This window comes from Chiloscyllium punctatum, chromosome 20, assembly GCF_047496795.1.
Source record: "Chiloscyllium punctatum isolate Juve2018m chromosome 20, sChiPun1.3, whole genome shotgun sequence".
Lineage (NCBI taxonomy): Eukaryota > Metazoa > Chordata > Chondrichthyes > Orectolobiformes > Hemiscylliidae > Chiloscyllium > Chiloscyllium punctatum.
This window is the reverse complement of record NC_092758.1, coordinates 7,875,910-7,895,687: the sequence shown is the minus strand read 5'-3', so window position 1 is coordinate 7,895,687 and position 19,778 is coordinate 7,875,910. Positions and strand designations below refer to the sequence as shown.

The 19,778-nt window shown below is 38.2% G+C and overlaps 1 pseudogene; it reads left to right on the top strand.

Annotated features, from left to right (window-relative positions):
• LOC140492297 (protocadherin-10-like) overlaps window positions 1-19,778 on the top strand; it is a 62,884-nt pseudogene extending 43,106 nt beyond the window's left edge.

Here is a 19,778-nt window from a genome sequence, read left to right as displayed (position 1 = left end):
GGATGCTGATTTAGATCAGATTTCCTTGTTCAAGAAAGGGATTAGGGATAACCCTAGTAACTATAGGCCAGTGAGTCTCACTTCTGTTGTGGGAAAAGTCTTAGAGAGAATTGTAAGGGATAGGATTTATGAACATCTGGATAGGAATGATGTGATCAAGGATAGTCAGCATGGTTTTGTGAAGGGCAGGTCGTGCCTCACAAACCTTATTGAATTCTTCGAGAAAGTGACTAAGGAGGTGGCCGAGGGGAAAGCGGTAGATGTGGTGTATATAGATTTTAGTAAGGCGTTTGATAAGGTTCCCATGGTAGGCTACTGCAAAAAATACGGAGGTATGGCATTGAGGGTGAGTTGGAGGTTTGGATTAGGAATTGGCTGGCTGGAAGAAGACAGAGGGTAGTAGTTGATGGTAAAGGTTCATCTTGGAGTGCAGTTGGTAGCAGTGTTTTGCAAGGATCTGTTTTGCGACCATTGCTGTTTGTCATTTTTATAAATGACTTGGAGGAGGGTCTAGAAGGTTGGGTGAGCAAGTTTGTGGATGATACGAAAGTCGATGGAGTTGTTGACAGTGAGGAAGGATGTGTCAGGTTACAGCGGGATATAGATAAGCTGCAGAGCTGGGCAGAAAATTGGCAAATGGAGTTCAATGTAGCTAAGTGTGAGGTGATTCACTTTGGTAAGAGTAACAAAAAGATGGGGTACTGGGCTAATGGTGGGATAGTTGGTAGTGGGGATGAGCAGAGGGATCTTGGTGTCCATGTACACAGATCTCTGAAAGTTGCCACCCAGGTAAATAGTGCAGTGAAGAAGGCATATGGCGTACTGGCTTTTATTGGTAGAGGAATTGAGTTCCGGAGTCCTGAGGTCATGTTGCAGTTGTATAAGACTCTGGTGCGGCCGCATCTGGATAATTGTGTGCAGTTTTGGTTGCTATACTATAGGAAGGATGTGGAGGCACTGGAATGGGTGCAGAGGAGGTTTACCAGGATGTTGCCTGGTATGGTAGGAAGATCATATGAGGAAAGGCTGAGGCACTTGGTGCTGTTTTCATTGGAGAAAAGAAGGTTTAGGGGTGACTTGATAGAGATGTACAAGATGATTAGGGGTTTAGATAGGGTTGACCATGAGAACCTTTTTTCATGTATGGAGTCAGCTATTACGAGGGGGTATAGCTTTAAATTAAGGGGTGGTAGGTATAGGACAGATGTTAGGGGTAGATTCTTTACTCAGCGAGACGTGAGTTCATGGAATGCCCTGCCAGTAGCAGTGGTGGATTCTCCCTTTTTATGGGCATTTAAACGGGCATTGGATAGGCAAATGGAGGATAGTGGGCTAGTGTCGGTTAGGTGGGCTTGGATCAGCGCAACATCCAGGGCCAAAGGGCCTGTACTGCGCTGTATTCTTCTATGTTCTATGTTCTACGTTCTAGATTGCATGCCTTTCCTACTGAGTTGTTCATGATGCAAAACCAAGAATATTCACTGTTGGACTAAATGCTAGTGACATCACAACTGTCCGTCGGTGTAAAACTCAAGATTTTAAAGTATAGACTCTTGTTATCACTGTGGAACAAAATAGATATCTAATTCTATCAGCTTCTCCAACTATCGAATTCTCCATAACTGACACCAATACTGAAGGAATTTCTGGGCTTACGAGCGTTGCCCAAACGAGGTAACATTCGTTAGATTCATCCTTTCATATAATAATGTATATAGGTCAATCGCATTGCTTCTAAAATTGGTCTAATTGTTCTTATTGCCTTCATCTGCCACATGCACAGTGGCAGACATCTTACAAATTATTATTATTTAAAGAAAAACACACAGGAAACCATAAATACAGAAATCATTTTTTGGAGAGTTGCTAACTCTAACTTGCTTTCTAATTTTATTGAAGTTCATGGTATAGGGCGTCTTTCACAAGGCATAGCTACAAGTTATCTTCAGAGGAAACAACAACCCTTCTTAAGTCTATAGTTTTTCGACCACGTTGGTCCAGAGAAAACAACAATTACGTTAAAATAAAGGTTGACCCAGCTTGTTGAGAAAGGACTGCCAGGACATCAAATAATTTGACCAATGGTGCTGATGAGGTACAATAGGAAAATCATCAATATATGTGAAACAATTAACTTTGCTCATATTTAATTGTAAATGGTTACGATTGTATGTCCTTAATTTTTATTTCATTGTCATGACTATAAAATGCAGAGAGGGATGATAACGTCTTTATTAGTATGGGAAGACAAAATATCTGAAGTGAAATGTTTCTTAGTAGGTTTGGCAACGTTATTTGTGAAGACAGATAACGCACAACCGTTCACAGTATCGCCTACTACTCGGAAGAGTCCGAGTATGTTTGTTCGTTGCACAGTAATTCATGTGTCGCTTTTACTACAGAAACTATTAGTCTTCTGTAATTTGTAAAAGTTACCAGAATCCATTTCTTACTGAGAGTGTACATTTTATTACTTAATATCCGATAGCTTCTTACACATAGAAATCCGTGCATGATTTACCAATAAGGGCAACAAAACTCAGGTTAATTAATTCTAGTCTTAAGAATAAGGTAGCTGTTTTTAGAGCTGCAGTTATTCTCCCATGTTAATATTATACGATAGTGCATAAAATCTCCTGGATCTAATTGCGTGAAAATATACATTTCCTGTGTTCTCTGCTGCATAATAAGAGGAATCTGGTCTGTCTGCTGCTTTTAAACAGGACTCATGAAACAATATGTTGGAGCAATTTCCAGAGAATGTAACATAGAATTCAATATTTCTTATAAAATATCTAATTTCACGGACACTTGAACATTATTATTGACTCTGCTGCAGTGCAAGTGTTTTTCAAGTTGGTGGTTCAAGATCCAGTCCAAAAACCTCAACTCTGAGAAACCAGAGACAATATTGAATAAATGCCATTTAAAATAGATATGAAACAGAGTCGCTATTTCTAGTCGCATAACATTCGACCATCTTACCAAGTAAAACTTTGTCCACTTCAAGCTCGAATGTACTTAATATTTGAACCTCAATAGCGCCTTGCCGTTAAAAAAAAACTGAGAAATTTACTACCTTCTAAGAGAAGCATTCACCTTTGTCTTAAATATGTGATCCCCACTTGGATATTTTTCCTTATATTCTGATACTTTCACACAATAGAAAATAACCTTTCGGAATCTACCCTGTCAAGCCCGTGAAGCTTCCACCCTGCTTTTATGACCACACTGTCTAGTTCACTTTGGTTCTCAATTGAATGCCTAGAACTTCAATAAGGATTATTGGCGGTCATCCCAAGGAACGCCTGGAGAAGATTGATAGATCTTCTTCTGTTGGAGAATGTAAACACCTGGCATATAAGATATAATGCATTATTTCCTTTTATCAGTGCAGATATGAATGATGGCCAGGTCTTGTTGCAAATGGATCTCAGGAATTGTGAATGATGCCTAACGTAGTGCATTTGTCAGTGAAAGTACTAAATACTCACTTTACTGTGACAGGAAGATCAATGTTGAAATAGTATGATATTATGCAGTCAAGGAGATTACCCCATTCAACGATGCCTGAGATTGAGACAATTGAATCCCAATGCTGCCAGCTATCATTCTTTACTTCAGGTATGATTTCCAATTAAGATGTCACCTCAATAATTTCAATTTCACTTGGGTTGTGTGATGCAAGATTTAGCCAGATGCTGCAAATGTATGCAATTTTGTTCAGCATTTTCCTCAGGTCACTTGAGATTTCCAGTTGGGAGATGAGAGAATCACATGTAATTAAGCAGATATCTGATACCATATTCCTAATATAACTTGCTTAGTTAGCTTTCAGGTTACTTACCATGACATCCCTGTCTGCACTGGTAATGTTGCAAATCAAGGATAGGTGTTTATACCATTTTGTATTTGTGATGTTCATTCCTTGGTACCTAAGTGAGGTTAATGTCCATTTTAATTTTTCACCGTTCAATTATTGTAGTAGCAAGACATATTTCAATCTCACAGAAATGCATAATGAATCCGAACTATGGGAGAAAAAAGTCACTTCGACTTTAAGTTGGCATGAAGATTTTTGGTGCTACGTTTGACAAAATGAGTCCTTGCACTTTGCCTTGAGGGATTCTTCTGCTCATATACTGGATCCATCAGAAAAAAATCGAACAAAGGATTTTCTTGTCAGAACGTACTCCAGCAGATACAGATTTGTTTTTCTTCACAGTTCACTTTTGCTGTTTTCTGTGTTAACATACTGTCTAAAATACTACCTTAATTTCGATTTTCATTCAATTTGAATTCAATGTTTGTATTCATAACTGAATGCGTCAAATATCTTTTGAAATATTTCAACTGCAAGCCCATAAAGATTTCAATAGATAGTCAGCAGTGCATAAACGTGATTGCATCCCTAAATGTTTGAGATGATGCAGCTGGCATCAATGGGAGAATATTGAGACATGCAAAAGTAAGAGGTATCTCTGTGACAGACTGCAAATTCCTGAATGTGCCAGGGCAGTCAATGAAAAGGGCTGAAGGCATATGTAATCCTTCACTTGATTAGCTGACATTCCGAATATAAAATCCAGGGTGGTTATGCTGGAACTCTATAAATCACACTTGAGATCAGTGTGCAGACCTGGACACCCCATTAATGCTCGTGCATAATTGAACTAGACAGCTCAACAATGAGACTAATGGGGATATTGCTAGGAACGCAAATATCACTCTAGAAGGAAAGGTTGCATAGCCTGTGATTCTTTCCTCCTCGGATCAAAAGAGGCTGAATACATATTAGACTGAGATATACAACATCTTGAACGGCCAAGATCGAGTAAATAAGATGAATTTGTTTACCTTGGCAGGTAAGCCAAACGCAATAGGGAAGAAATACCAGCGAAGAGGTGGGGATATCACTACTGCAAGAGCATTGCAGTGTTCTTAAACCCATTGCGGGAATTACACGAGAGGCAGAAACCCTCAACCTAGTTAAAAAGAACTACATATGCACGTCAAATGTCGTAAGCTACAGGCTTACTGACCAAGTGCTGCGAATTAGAGTGTGTGGCTCTTTTTTTCCAGCAACTAAATGCACGATAGTTCCAATTCCTTCTTTCTGTGTTATTTAGTTTTATTATTCTAAGATTCTAGCTCTATGAGTTGGATAACAATTTGCGATGTCTGCTTCAAGACAATTCAATTTGCATCGTAATCAGTGACACATTCCCCCCAACTTTACCCACCTTTCCCATCGTAATAATTTTCTTGCATACATAGAAAGTCACAAAAGTCAAACGATAGTTGGACAACACAATTTCATGAATAGTGCGCCTGGAATTGGTTTCATGTGCTATATTTTCAAAATGTTGTATGTAAACCACAGACAGTCATATGGAACGCATGGATTTTTTTTAACAATGGCAAGAAAATCTACTGTGATAATATAGTGGTAGAGTTTTTTTTAAGGACCTTTGTATTTCAGCATGAACACAATCAAGAAATTTGTGGCAAAAAATTGCTAAATGAATAGTTTAAACATCATCTCAGTGTGGTTATACACAGAGATACTTTATGTCGCTATCTATCAATAAGGAGATGAAACGTTGGACTTCGAAGAGTTTGAAGTTTATGAGATTAATGTCGAAGCTAAGGAGAGTGGAGATCCTTCATTAATAGCACAATACAACGTGCGAGTGAATATTATGGACGTGAACGATAATACCCCTACACTGACCTTTCATTCAATTTCAAGGACAACCTCTGAAGATGTTCATATTGGGACATTGAAAGCGTTAATAAGTATAACTGATCAGGATACCGGTAAAACTCGATAAATGGAGTGTCAGGTTTCCTCAATCCTCCCATTTCATCCGGAATTTTCATTTATAAATTCGTACAGGTTCGTTATAAAAGAGCATCTGGATCCGGAATGTACTGCAGAATATGAAAATCTGTTACACACATGGACCACGGCACTCCACTGTTCTCCACCAACAGAACTATCCTTGTATATGTTACTGGCATTAATTACAATGCACTACGATTCCTACAACTTTCATACACCTTCTGTGTGATGGAAAACAATCAGCCTGGCGCTTCTATTGGATCAATAGAAGCTGTGGATATTGACCAAAATTCGCAGATTTTTGAACATCCACCTTCAAGGGCAGCCTGTGGCTTTGGATGTGTTTTTGATCACAGAAACCTGAGCCATTGTTTCACACATTAATTTGACGATGAACTACTTAAACATTCTGAGCTCCAAATTCAAGTTCAAGATGCGGGATTCCCACCATTGTCAAGCAATGTGTCTGCAAATATAATTATTCTTGATCGGAATGATAACTCTCCTGTAATACTATTTCTCGGGTCCACTAACTCTGGCAAGGTAATAGTGCCTCGAACTGTACATCCAGGTTACTTGGTCCAAGGTAATTGCAGTGGATGCCGATTCTTGCCAGAACGCACGGATTTTCTAAGAGCTTGTGCAAGTCACTGATGCAGTTATTGTACAATTTCTCCTGGTTCTGCAGAAATCAGAGCTGACCGTCCACTTGAAGGCAACCATGTTACCGCACAAGAGCTGGTGATCTGGTGAAAGATAAAAGTCACCCAACTCTCTATGCCAGGCCATGGTGACAACAACTGAAAGCTGCACAGAAATGAAACACAATACTAGGAACCTCACAGAGATTTAGATTTCTCTTCAAATTTGGCCTTTTATTTAATAATTACCTTGGCGTTAATATCGTTAATATTCATTGTTGTTATAATCACACTTGTTACAACCAATTGCTCTAAAGAACAAATGTGACTTCACCTCGGAGGTGGTTATTATCCAGGTGGTATTGCGAGAGCTCATTGAATGCTTCCAAACCTTACCGTCGTTCAAACGTCAATCTTCAGGTAGTACCGAATTCAAAACTCACAATAACTGTGCTTGAAGTTAGAGGCAGTGGATCCCTTTCACATGCGCACCGTTATGAAGTGCATTCGTTTCCAGAACCAAGTAAAATGGAAATCATGCAACCCAATAAAGCCAGATTCCCTCAGGGAATTGACGAGGACATCAAAACCAGAACTGAGAGCAAATTCAACAGACATCTGGGCTTGTATATCCGGTGAGGTGAGTCACATCTGTATTAAACTGAACAAAAACCGTTCCTATCTTCATTTAATTTGTTTACCTCTCTAATATATATCTAAGAAATATCCAATATGTTGAGCTTTTGTATGTTAGGAGATTTTTTTCTATTTTAGTTAACAACCCTAAGGCGTGTTGATGCCTTTAAATCAGGCAACAAACAGTAAACAATTATCAATTGGCCATACATTAATTTAACCAGGATGAGACATGAATGTAAATACAATTAAATCACATGGTAAGTCAGGAAATAGTTGTATATTTAAAAAAGTAAAATTTCACAAATAGTGCAGATTTCTAAACAAGTGATTATAGATGACAAGGATTTTGGTAGTACAAACTCAATGGACAAAGGGCCTCTTTGGTACTGTTTGATTATATGATTCTGTGATAATTAGCGCTGTCATAGAATGAAATGAAATACAAAGCGACTCAAAGACCAAGACAGAAAGGAATAAGCCATTGCACCATTAAGATAATTTAGCATTTTCATCTGAGAAATCTAAATCTAAAGAAACATCGATCGTCATTCTTGCTTCAGTAATCTAAGTTTGCTACGTTTCCTCCTTCTCTAACTTCTGATGTTTTAATCCTCCTTGAATTATCATGGCAACTATGTCATGTGATAATTTGATGAAAACTAACATAACTAATGTGGCCTTACTGAAAAAACTTGTAAAGCAAATCAATTTGCAACACTATGTTGTTGTCCATCTATACTTGTAATGTCGATCACTTATGAAATGCTCATGATGCATTTGATTCTTATGCTGCTCAAATACTGCATGAGACAAAGAGAACATCATATTAAGGCAGTGTAAATCTCTCCAACTATTCCTGGAAACTGGCCCTATGGGTCTTATTTACCTATGCTAGGTAATCTACCAGCATAAAAGACACTTTCATGTGCAGTTTGTCAAAGGGAGATTCAACTTCTTACATCGTGGAAGGGAAAAGTGAAGAACATATGAAACAGGAACAGAAATGGATCATTCAGCTTTTCGATCCTGTTTCACTGGTCAAAATGATCATAGCTGAATTAATTGCTGTTTTGGTTCTATTTTGTGGCCTTTCCTAATAACTAATGATTTTCATTGATATGCGCCTGACCAAACCTGCTCAAAATATATGAAAGATACAGCCCAGATCCTAATATTTATTTTATTTTGAGGCAAGCATAAGGAAGTGTGCTCCAGGTGTGATTCCATTGGTCCGCTAAACCTATACTTTAAATATTCACCTACCACTGGTAGAAACAATAATACTTTATCTCCACTAGCAAAACTGCAAAGCTTTGATTTCTTGTCTGCTTCCTATTTCGTCATGTGCTGTGTTACTTTAAATTCTGTCTAATCAACTCACCTGCTCTTTAATCTTTCCCTAAGATTTGGTACATAGTCCGACTGAGTGAACTCTGACTCATCAATTTCTCCTTAATGATTTCTGTGGTCCTCTCACTTCATATCCGAAAACTAATTCAAATGAACTGAATTTAGTTGATTCATTAGGTGCATTACTACTTGCAAAACGTACAAATGGAATTCCTTAGTTCCAATTCTCTGTATAGTATTGACTGTAGGCTTTTAACATTGTCTTAAAAATTTGATGCCATCATTCTAATATTCACTGAAATTCTAGATAGTATGCATTTGATTTAAATTGTTTTACTCCTAAGCCAGCCATAATTTCTTGAATAACTTTGATGTAAAATTTGATCCCTGATCCGATTGCATCTCTGTGGATAGACCATAATTTGTAAAAAAAAAAGTTGGACAACTCTTCGATAATACTTTTAGCCTTGATGTTGCATAATGGAATGACCTCTTCAAATTTAGTACACACTTCCATCATGGTCAACAAATATCGGTTTCACTTTTTGTCTTGGAGATCAATAGAGATGCTTGTAATAGTTTCTTCAAAGACTGGAAAAAAGGTATAAGTTTCATCACTACTTTACGTTTTCCTATGACCTGACAGGTGTGATATGGGACATGTGTGCAGCAAAACTCAACAACATCTGTAAGCAATCAAGGCCAATGAAAATGTTTTATGTTTTGGCTTGAGTTCCCCTTACTCCCAAATTTGATCTGTTGGTAGCACATTTTCTACTCACAACACCTCCTTTCTGTAACCCACCAGTAAGACAACTTGATGAAATTGTGAGGAAGGATCACTGGACCCAAAACGTTAATTCTGATTTCTCTCCTCAGGTGCTGGGCTTTTCCAGCAACTTCCAGTTTTTGTTGTTGATGTTGATGAACTTCTGCCCATTTCTAATTCGCCTGAATATGTTATACTCTCCATGTCCACATCAAGATTTCATTTTTAAGGTAATAACATTCTAGGATATACTCAGATTTGTCTTCTTTATATGCTTTTTGATACATTTGCTTTATTTTTCACATTTCTGAAAAATGTCAACGAATTTCTCCGAATCAAAATATCAACTTTATCCTCCATCTGCTTTTTTTCTCAACCATGTGATCATACATATTTCCTGACAACTAAACATCAACTGCTTTATCATTACTCTTTGATTTCTTCTCCTGTTTCAACCTATAGTTTTGTGATTTGGTTACCACACAGTCAGGAAAAACCCTAGGATATAGTCCCTGCAACATCTCAGTTGCCTGATTTTCCAATGGATTTACAACCACCGTGGGCAGCACTGCTATCTATAATTCAGTTATATTATTGCTGAATATAAACTGTATTTCCAGAACAGAGGATTTCTCTATTACTCCTACAACAAATTCATCACTATTTATTGGACTCTCCAACCTCACCTTATCCAATGGAACGCTTCTCTTTTCACAATGATTTCTACATATTTCCCTTTGTTTTCCCTGACAATATTCCAGAATTACATATAAACTCATCTCTCACCAACAAAGCTTGATTTGCTCCCGTATCTCTGAAAATCTCAATTTCATTGCATTCTCCTCCTGGGACTCATAAGTTAATCAAACGCAGACTGATAAATTATTTCAAGAGATCTGGTACTTTCTTAACGACCAATCCCTGTCCAGGCTGAACATTATTCTGCAGCCTTTTAGCTTTCATTGTGATCTCCATTACTGCTATAACAAACTCCACTGGCTTATCCAGTTTCACTAGCTACCCGATAAAAGAGCAGCCGTGCAGAAGCTTGTACTTCCAAATAAACCTGTTGGACTATAACCTGGTGTTTTGTAATTTATATGGTTATCCTGTTTTATCACATCCATTTTCCCAGTGTTTTTTTTTGTTTCATACCACAGTCACTGTGACTTTATGAGTCCTATATTAGTACATTAAAAACACCGAAGATCCTTTACTTCTCTTCCTCCCTCTTGGAATTTATTTTTAACCAGTGCCAAACTGTCTTTATGACTTTCAAAGCAATTTCATTTTCCTTTACTACCTGAGGATTTCCCTTTTCCACAATGTGTATGTATCACAGACAGAAGTTGTTGTCAGAAGGCATTTGATTTATGAACTAACTCATAATTATCTGCCATTTTCAGTTGTTCATCTGCAGTATTAATCTCTGCTCTTCCATATGAGTTGTCACTAGTTCAGAAAGTCAATATGTTTAGCTCCTCCACAACAATAATGTCTCTAATACGTCTAATCTATTTTCAATGTTCTAATCCACATATCAAAGTTAATTTGCTTCATCCTTTCAAACTCTACATACGTTTGACCAGAGTCCATGTTTGGATTCCTAAAACGTTGTCTGTAGGCTTCTGGTACTAATTTGTGTGAAGTTAAATTGGCTTTTTTCACCTCATTACACCACCTGGTTATGTGTTTGATAGTGACACAAGCACGTCACCGACTTTACCTAGCACCTTTGTTCATATGGTCAGTAAACATTTCATTTGTTCAGCCACTTTCTCAAATGGCCTCTACATCCTTCTCGTCGAACCGAGGCAATGCTTGGCCACATTTGAACAGATGCTCCTCAGGCCTTTGGCAATGATCGGTTTGTCCTTCCTTCCTTACCTGACGTTCTACTCCTACCTCTGCCATTTTCAGTCAACTTTCACTATTCATTGTGAGCTTCTCTAGATCAAAAATTCACTTTCTCCCTTTCTTCTCTCTTTATATCACTTTCTTCTGCTTTTAATAGTAATTCAAGCTGTAAATTCCCCATTGATATTCAAGTTTTAAAAAACTATTTTGCCCTTTGTTCTTGGTTCCACTGCAATTATCTTCCCCCCTCTCCTGTGCTTCTTTACATATTTCCTTTTACTTTTTTTTCTGGCAGGGCTACCCTTTCTTTTTCTTTTGCCTCTAATTCGAATTGCTTCATTTACAATTGAATTTTAGCTATTAGAAAAGATCTCGATTGCATTCCTGACAACTGTAAATGCTGAACAATAGCTGCAGTTACCTCCCTTTTCCTTATGGACAAAGGTAAGGTCAGGTTAGCTCCTGGGTTAATTTTGAAAGTTTTGCCTTACACACTTCCTGTAAATCTCTCTAACTGACTTGTTCCTCATCCAGGACACTCTTATGCACTGAAAGAGCCATATTTACACCAAGCACGCCCTATAATAGAATGCAACACCTGAAAAGAGAACACCATTACTCACCGCTCATTATCTTTGAGTACAACAATTTTACACCCAACTTGGAATGAGAGATCTTGATCCAGGACAAGCCCCCAAGTTGTTTTGGACCTGACCAAATCCCCTCAAAATATATCAAAAAGATAACTGAGACCCTAACGTTTATCTTATGTAAAGGCAAGAGTAAGCTACTGCGTTGAGATGTAGTTTGATTAGTCAAACTACTAGGTTTTAATCACAACACACTTTATTCTTAGACCACAGTTAAAATACAAAAATAAATAGCATAACTTTAACTCTTTTAGTTTACTTATAGATGTAATATATAAATTAAGAATAATTTTTTAATTAACTTCCAATCATCAACTGTTCCAGTGTAGCAACATTCCATCAGCACACCCTTGGCAAAAGCAAGATCAGCAAATCAGATTTTCTTCTGTGATATATGAAATAAACATCTAGCAGCATAAGGAGGATTGATGCATTTTCATTCAACATGAGAGTGCGCTTAATCTATCAGCATCAACCCCCAACTACAACTGAAAGTAAATTTAAAACCCTAGGTGTGTTTGAGCTTGACTCCATCCACTCATGCCTCGTTTGTCTAATTTTTTTTTAAAAACTCTCTGAGTTCAATGCTGTTTACCCATTACTTTGCAAACCGACAATCTTGCACCACTTCCCTGCAATAGAAACAGGACAGAACAAATCATCTTCCAGGCTGTTGCATCGACGAGTTCAGAAATTTGTCTAACTCAGATTTGACATAATGCCATGACTTCACTGTCCTCTGGAATAGAGGTTTTTTTTTAAATTAATGAGTCTCAATCCAAAATGGGACAAGCTTTTTAATTCCAGTCTTTGTTTTTGCTTCTAGACTTACCCAGAAGAAAACGTGTACTCCGCATTAACACTGCCAAGTAGCTTCAGTATTTAAATCTTTCAACAGTTTTCTACACAACATCAAGATCAGTTCTAACCCGTGCCTCATTTCTTCCCAAGACAAGGTTTCCTCCCAGGATTAGACCAAACATTTGCTTTCAAAGCAAGATGAACTGCCCATTTTATAAGGACAATTTAAAAAAAAAGTTATAAGCCGTATCCCAGTATGTTCTTGCCCATGTCCCGTCTAATCTTGTATCTTGTATGTAGGCTCAGTGTTACTGAAATAAAAGTCATTTCTGAAGTCCAGATGCTGCCATACATGAATGCTACCATTTTATTTTCATTCAGTATTCACCTCTACTTCAAAACGATGCCTTGGGAGGAATTGCAATCATTCTTTTTTATCTGGTCAAGGATAATTGGATAGCTATGTTTTGCACACTGCAATTCATAAACTAATTTTCCATTATAAGCAAGTTTCAACAAAATGGTCGATAATTTGTTAAAATCCGATCACTCGAGCTATAGTAGAGTACTAAATATGTCACTGGACGAGTAACCTTGGACAAGCATTGACTGAATTCTAAAGAGGTTCATTGAAGACTCATTGACCTACCAGCCAAACTGCTATCAATTTGAATTATCATCGAGAGTAAACATTACTGGGATGCAATATGAAATTCTGAGAACAGGCAGATTTAAGATAGATTTCTATGATTTATTCTGTAATCATGGATATGATTCTGAGACTGCAAACATGGTAAGGAGTATGTAGAAGGCAGAACTTGAGTAGCCTCATCCATTGCAATTTTCTAAGTTGTTAAAGGTTCTTGCAGCTTGCAGAAACAATTGCGACAGCTGCAGGGATCATTAGCAAACTAACTTTTACATAGAAACACCTTCAACAGGTAACCACCAGATGGACGAAGTGGTAATAGATGACAACAAGATGAACGGCTTAAGCATAGTGCAAACGTGCTGAAGACTGAATTGAATGCCCAGTGTTAGGGATCAGATGTTTGCTCTGAGCACGGAGGAAAATTGTGGTGGGTAAAATTGGATGGTGTGGGTGTGTGTGTGGGGGGGGGGGGGGGGGAGGAGGAGTGGTGGTGGGGGGGGGTGAAGTTGCATGGGTGGAGCGTGGCGGCCGCGTGGAGTAAAGACTCCACGTTAGTTGTCAAAATGGATTAAGTGGTTTTTGATTTATGGGGCACGGACACTAATTCTATAGAAAATTGGAAGTGTAACTTTGGCTGAATAATGTTGAGATAATTTTGTTTTAAGCAAAAAAAAAACAGGCCTGTAGACATGTCCTTAACCTAAATACTGTCCTGGTAGAATACATCATGTGAGTTGAGATGTGGCAAATCAAATGGAAACCAAAAGGATTGAAAATAGAACAGTGATTTGACCAATGGTAACCAGGGAGCGACAGAAAGCGAGTGTATGCAAACCAAGAAAGCATCAATAGATAAGGCTATGGCGTTTTTGTTTGGAAAGTGCAATATTAAGCATTCTATATCTGATGATATGATTGATAATATTATAGATTAATTGTTAGCAGAGATATCAGTACATATATATGAATTACTGTTCTATGTTCTAATTATTCACAAAGATGACTGCAGAGCAAAATTTCCACCTTAATATAGTTGGTCATTAAAAATTTAGAATAAAAATGTCACTAAGAAAAGGCAGTTCAATGTCACTGTTAAATAAAAATGCAATTAGTACAGTGGTGAGAGAAGACTGTAGCTGGAAAAGCCTATACAAAGAATCAGATTGTATAAAGGTAAGATACAGAAAGTAGAATGTCACTTGTGGCAGTCATTTATAACCTCTCCAGCAATGGTTAGCTTATAATCAAAACAATGTAGGAATGTATAAATCTGGTATTTAGGAAAGTTACTGCAATATATTTGGGCGAATTCAATCTACAAGTAAACTGGTGAACATAGAGGACATCCAGAAAATGAGCTCATGGAATGTATTCTGGATTATTTCATCATCCATTTCATTCTCAAATTAGCAAGGTCAAAAGTTGTTCTATATAATCGTATGATTAATTAGACAAGATTGGCAAACAACACATGCTCAAGCGACATCCAGGTGAAAGCTATTATAACCTAAAAACAATAGATTCAATTTGATGGGGAGAATTGAAAATCTTAAACGAGCAATGTAAATATGAAGAAATAGAGAATCAGTTGCAATGCAATGACAGGCTTTGAAGAAAGTTTTAATAATAGTGGGCAAAGGCTCATCCCTGTCAAAAAGATGGATTCTTTGAGAATAATCCGTAATTAAATAAGAAAATTAAGGACTGGGTCAAATTAAATAGATCATTACACAGTTGCAAACAAAAATCAGAAAAATGTGCAGTGTTTGATTCCAAGAAAGATACGATATTTCTATGATTCTATGATTAAAACGTGGATATATTAGAGAACAGAAGAAGCTAGCTCATAATGCAAAAAACTGATAAAGAGAGTTTCAAGAAAGAAAGTGAAAAGAATTGAGGAAATGGAGGACAATAGCGTATAAATGTAAGCTTGCACAGATATGCAAACTTAATATAAAAGGTTCTGTAGGTATGTGAAGACAAAAAGATTGGTAAGACAAATATAGATCAGTTTACAGTTGATCAAACGTGTAAGTTATCATGGGATGGTTAGAGACGGCAGACCACTGACTACATAAGTTGAGCTAGCTTCGCAAAGAAGCACACAAATAATTTTCCAAAAATATGAAGGATGACAGGACCTAGTGTGAGGAAGGAACAGAAAGAAATGAGCATTAATATGAAAACAATGTTGGGAAAGCTAATAGAATTGAATGTTATTAAATCCAGAGGGCCTGGTAATCAATGCCCGAAGTACTTGGAGAAGTCCATGCAGAAATAATGGATGGGTTGATGGTCATCTTTCGAGAGTCTATAGGCTGTTTTCACAAAGCTGGTCCTTTTTCTTTCTAAAAGTTGTTCCTTTTCTCAAGAATACTGTGCCCTTGATTTTTTTTCTCAGAGTGGTTATAAAACACTCCAGGCACCGAAATGGCTGGGTTTGGGACACAGGTATAGGGTATTGGACGCCTTTAGGCTTTTGCGTAAACAGATGAGAGTTTAGGCCAAAGCTTTTATTTTTTTTAGAAATAATCTGGAACTACAAGAGGGCGTGCCCAGTTCTCTAGTTGAGCAGTTTAGTTCAGAACATTAGTTAGAAGTTCAGCTGTGGCGGAGTATGCAAACAGCTTGCTAAACTCTCTCACCTTGTATCCTTCCAACTTCAAGCTGTAAGCTTTGTTTCATTTTTATTGTGTTCAAGGGATTTGTGTATTGGGACTGGTGTGCATATTTAGAACAGCATAATTAAGTCCAGTTTGGACAGCCTGAATTCTGTTGTTCGTTGTTCTGTTCTTTGTGTTGCATGGCGTAATTTTGTGAATACATTTTTGCCTGTTTTAAAACCTTGTAGTCAACCGAGCTAACTTACTCTGGGTAATTTTCACTGTACAATTAGTGAAACAAATCGCAAAGTTATGGTCTGGGCTGCCTGCTTAAGAATGTTTTGAGTGGTCTGCCCTAGTCCATAACAGAGTGGAGGTTATTTTTGTGGTATTTTAAATAGCGAATGGTTGGTGCCAGTGTCTTTATTTCGGGTGTTGGTTTGGTTGGGTAGAAAAGGATTCGGATAGCAATGCTTCTTTCAGTCACCAAGACTTTTCTGGAAGCAGACGAGGTGAACGCAGTAGTTTTGCAAAAAATGAGTAAGACCAAGGTGCAGGAATTAGTAGACAAGATGGGGTTGGAGCTGTCTCCTTCCGTGAGGAAAGGAGAGATAACTACAGCAGTAGCTCAGCATTTAAACTTGCGAAAAACACCATCAAACTCTATAGAGATGGCAAGAATTCAATTGCAAATCAAGCAACTTGAGTTAGAGACAAGAAATAAGGAAAAGGCAGCCAAATGGAAACAGCCTGAATTACGATTAAAAGCAGAACAGAGGGGGAAAAAAGAGAGCAGCAGAATAGAGGGAATTGAGAGAGCAGCTAAAGAAAGAGATAAACAGTGAGCGTTTGAACTTCAGAAATTGACACTTAAAAAGGGAAGTCAGCTTAAAAGTTTGGGGATAAAGAGAGTAAGGATGAGCAAACCCCTGTTAGTCAAAAGCCTAGTGAGAAACTGTTTAAGTATATTCAAGCATTGTCTAAAATTGATTAGAAGGATGTGGAAACCTTTATCACCAAATTTGTGATCCAAACTAAACTTGTAGGTAGGGCTAGTGAGGTCTTCGCATCAGTATCAAAGGAGGTTTCTGGGGAGCATGAGGTGAAAAAGCCATCTGAAGTGCATTTGAGCTTGTAGCAGAAGATTATAGACAACGTTTCAGGAATCTAACGGGGGCAAAGTTAGCAAGTGAAGGAGCTGATAATTATGAGCTGGTCCAGAAAACACGGTTCGGCTTCCAGAATCAATTTCAGTTCATGAAGGGGCAAGGAGAAATCCTCATGTTGAAAGGGGAATGTAGATCTCAGTAAAGATCATAAGGATAACTTACCACAGGGTAAAAAGGAAACACTTGAAGTGGACAAAGAAATTAAAATGCTTTGCGTTTTCATTGCAATAAAGTGGGCTACAGTAAATCACTGTTTTGGTGAGCTAGGCAAAGGCCAGATGCAGGAAAACAGAACAAGCCTGGAAATGTTGTTGGCATGGTAACAGAAAGCCCAATGGAAGCTAGAAAGATGAATTGGTGGCTGATTTAAGGAGGAAGTGCCAGATCTGCTAAAATAATATACATTCAAGGCTAAAGTTTATTCACATAGGCCATGAATAACAGACAAAGACATTACAATATTAAGGGACACCAGATTTTCTCAGTCTATGATGCTGAAGGATGAGGAGATGTGTACTCCTGAGGGACTATTGCCAGAAAAGGTACTGGTAACGGGAATTCATGGCGAGACAAGAAGTGCTCAATTATGTAAAGGGAGGCTAGAGTGTCCAGAGAAGAGTGGAGAATTTGTGATCGGAGTACTGGACAAACTCTCAGCTCTAGTAATGCAGTTTGTCCTTGCAAATGATATACCTGATTCACTGGTAGGTGCGCTGCCTATCCTAGTTGAAAAAACAGTGAAGCACTGCAGGAGTCTTATTTGGAAATTTTCCCAGTTTGTGCCTTAACGACGTCAGAGAGGAACAAGCTGAAGCAGGAGAGGTCAAATCGTATAGATAAGGAAGCTGAAGTTGTATTATCAGACACGTGTTTTGTTCAGGTAAGGGGGACTGAGCATGAGCAAATAGGTGAACATGCAAGTATCTTTAGCTCTACAAAGCTTATTGAGTTGCAGCAGGAAGTTGAGAACTTAAAACAATTGTATCAAAAGAGGAGGAGAGTGAATGCATTCCTGTGTATTATTACTTAATAAATGATGTCTTAATGAGTCAATGGAGACGTTCACACATTTAAGCAGATGAGAAATGGGCAGACGTTCATCAGATTGTTTTGCCAGTAGTGTATAGAAAGGAGGTGCTGTGAGTGGCGCATGAGCTAACACTTGGAGGTCATTTAGAATTGAAGAAAGCACAGGTTAAAATATAAAGACATTCTTGTTGGCCTGGACTACACAAGGTTGTAGTTGAAATTTGCCAGACGTGTTATACATGTCAACTAATCGGAAAACCACAGGCAGTAATAAAACCTGCATCTTTAATACCTATTCCATCATTTGAAGAAGTTTTCACAAGATTCTTGATTGATTGCGTCGGTCCCCGACCTCAAATAAGAAGTGAAAATAAGTATTCATTAGCAAAAATGGATGCATCGACTATATACCCATTGCAATCCCATTACAGTTCAAAGGTTTGTAAAAGAATTAATCAACACAGAACAAAGAAAAGAACAAAGAAAATTTACAGTTCAGGAACAGGCTATTTGGCCCTCCAAGCTTATCCAATCCAAATCCACTATCTAAACCTGTCGCCCAATTCCTAAGCATCTGTATCCCGCTGCTCCCCACCTGCCCATGCCTCTGTCCAGACACACCTTAAATGAATCTGCTGGTAACGTGTTCCAGGCACCTTCCACCCTCTGTCTAAAGTATGTACCATGAGTATTCCCCCTTAAACTTTTCACCTCTCACTTTGAAAGCGTGACCTCTCGTTATAATATCCTTCACCCTGGGAAAAAGCTTATCTCTATCTACCCTGTCTATATTCTTCAGGATTTTGTAGACCACAACCAGGTCCCCCCAATCTCCTTTTTTCTAATGTAAACAATCCTAACCTACTCAACTTCTCTTCATAGCTAGCACCTTCCGTACCAGGCAACATCCTTGTAAACCTTTTCTGCACACTGTGCAAAGCATCCACATCGTTTTGGTAATGTGGCGACCAGAACTGTACACAGTATTCTAAAAGCAGCCGAACCAATATCTTGCACAATTTTAATATGAGCTGCAGCATAATATCTCGTCTGATGTGGCAAGCATACCATATGCCTTCTTGACCACTCTGTCCACCTGTGCAGCCAGCTTCAGTATACAATGGACCTGAACCCCCAGATCTCTCTGTTCGTCAACATTTCCCAAGGCTCTTCCGTTTACTGTATAATTCACTCGAGAGTTAGACTTCCCAAAATGCATCACCTCACATTTGCTTGGATTTAACTCCATCTGCTACTTCTCTGCCCAACTCTGAAGTCTATCTGTATTCTTCTGTATTCTTTGACAGTCCGCTATGCTTTCTGCAACTCCACCTATCTTCGTGTTATCTGCAAACTTGCTGATCATATCAACAGTGCCCGCTCTTCCAGATCATTAATGCATTTCACAAACAACAGTGTCCCCAGCACTGATTCCTGTGGAACACCACTACTCACCTTTCTCCATTTCAAGAAATTCCCTTCAATTACTACTCTCTGTCTCAAGTTGCTCAACCAATTATTTATCCACCTAGCTAGAACACCCTGCACACCATGTGACTTCACTTTCTCCATTAGTTTACCATGGAGAACCTTATCAAACACCTTACTAAAGTCCACATACTAAAGTACTAATCGCAACAGTTATCTAGTTGGCTCTTAATTGTCTTCAAAAATGGCCTAGTGAGTCACGATTCAGTTTTGTTTAATAATGTGTTCCACAAAAGTCTTCTCAAGTGCAGTTCGATGCAGGCATCCATATCCCATGAATAA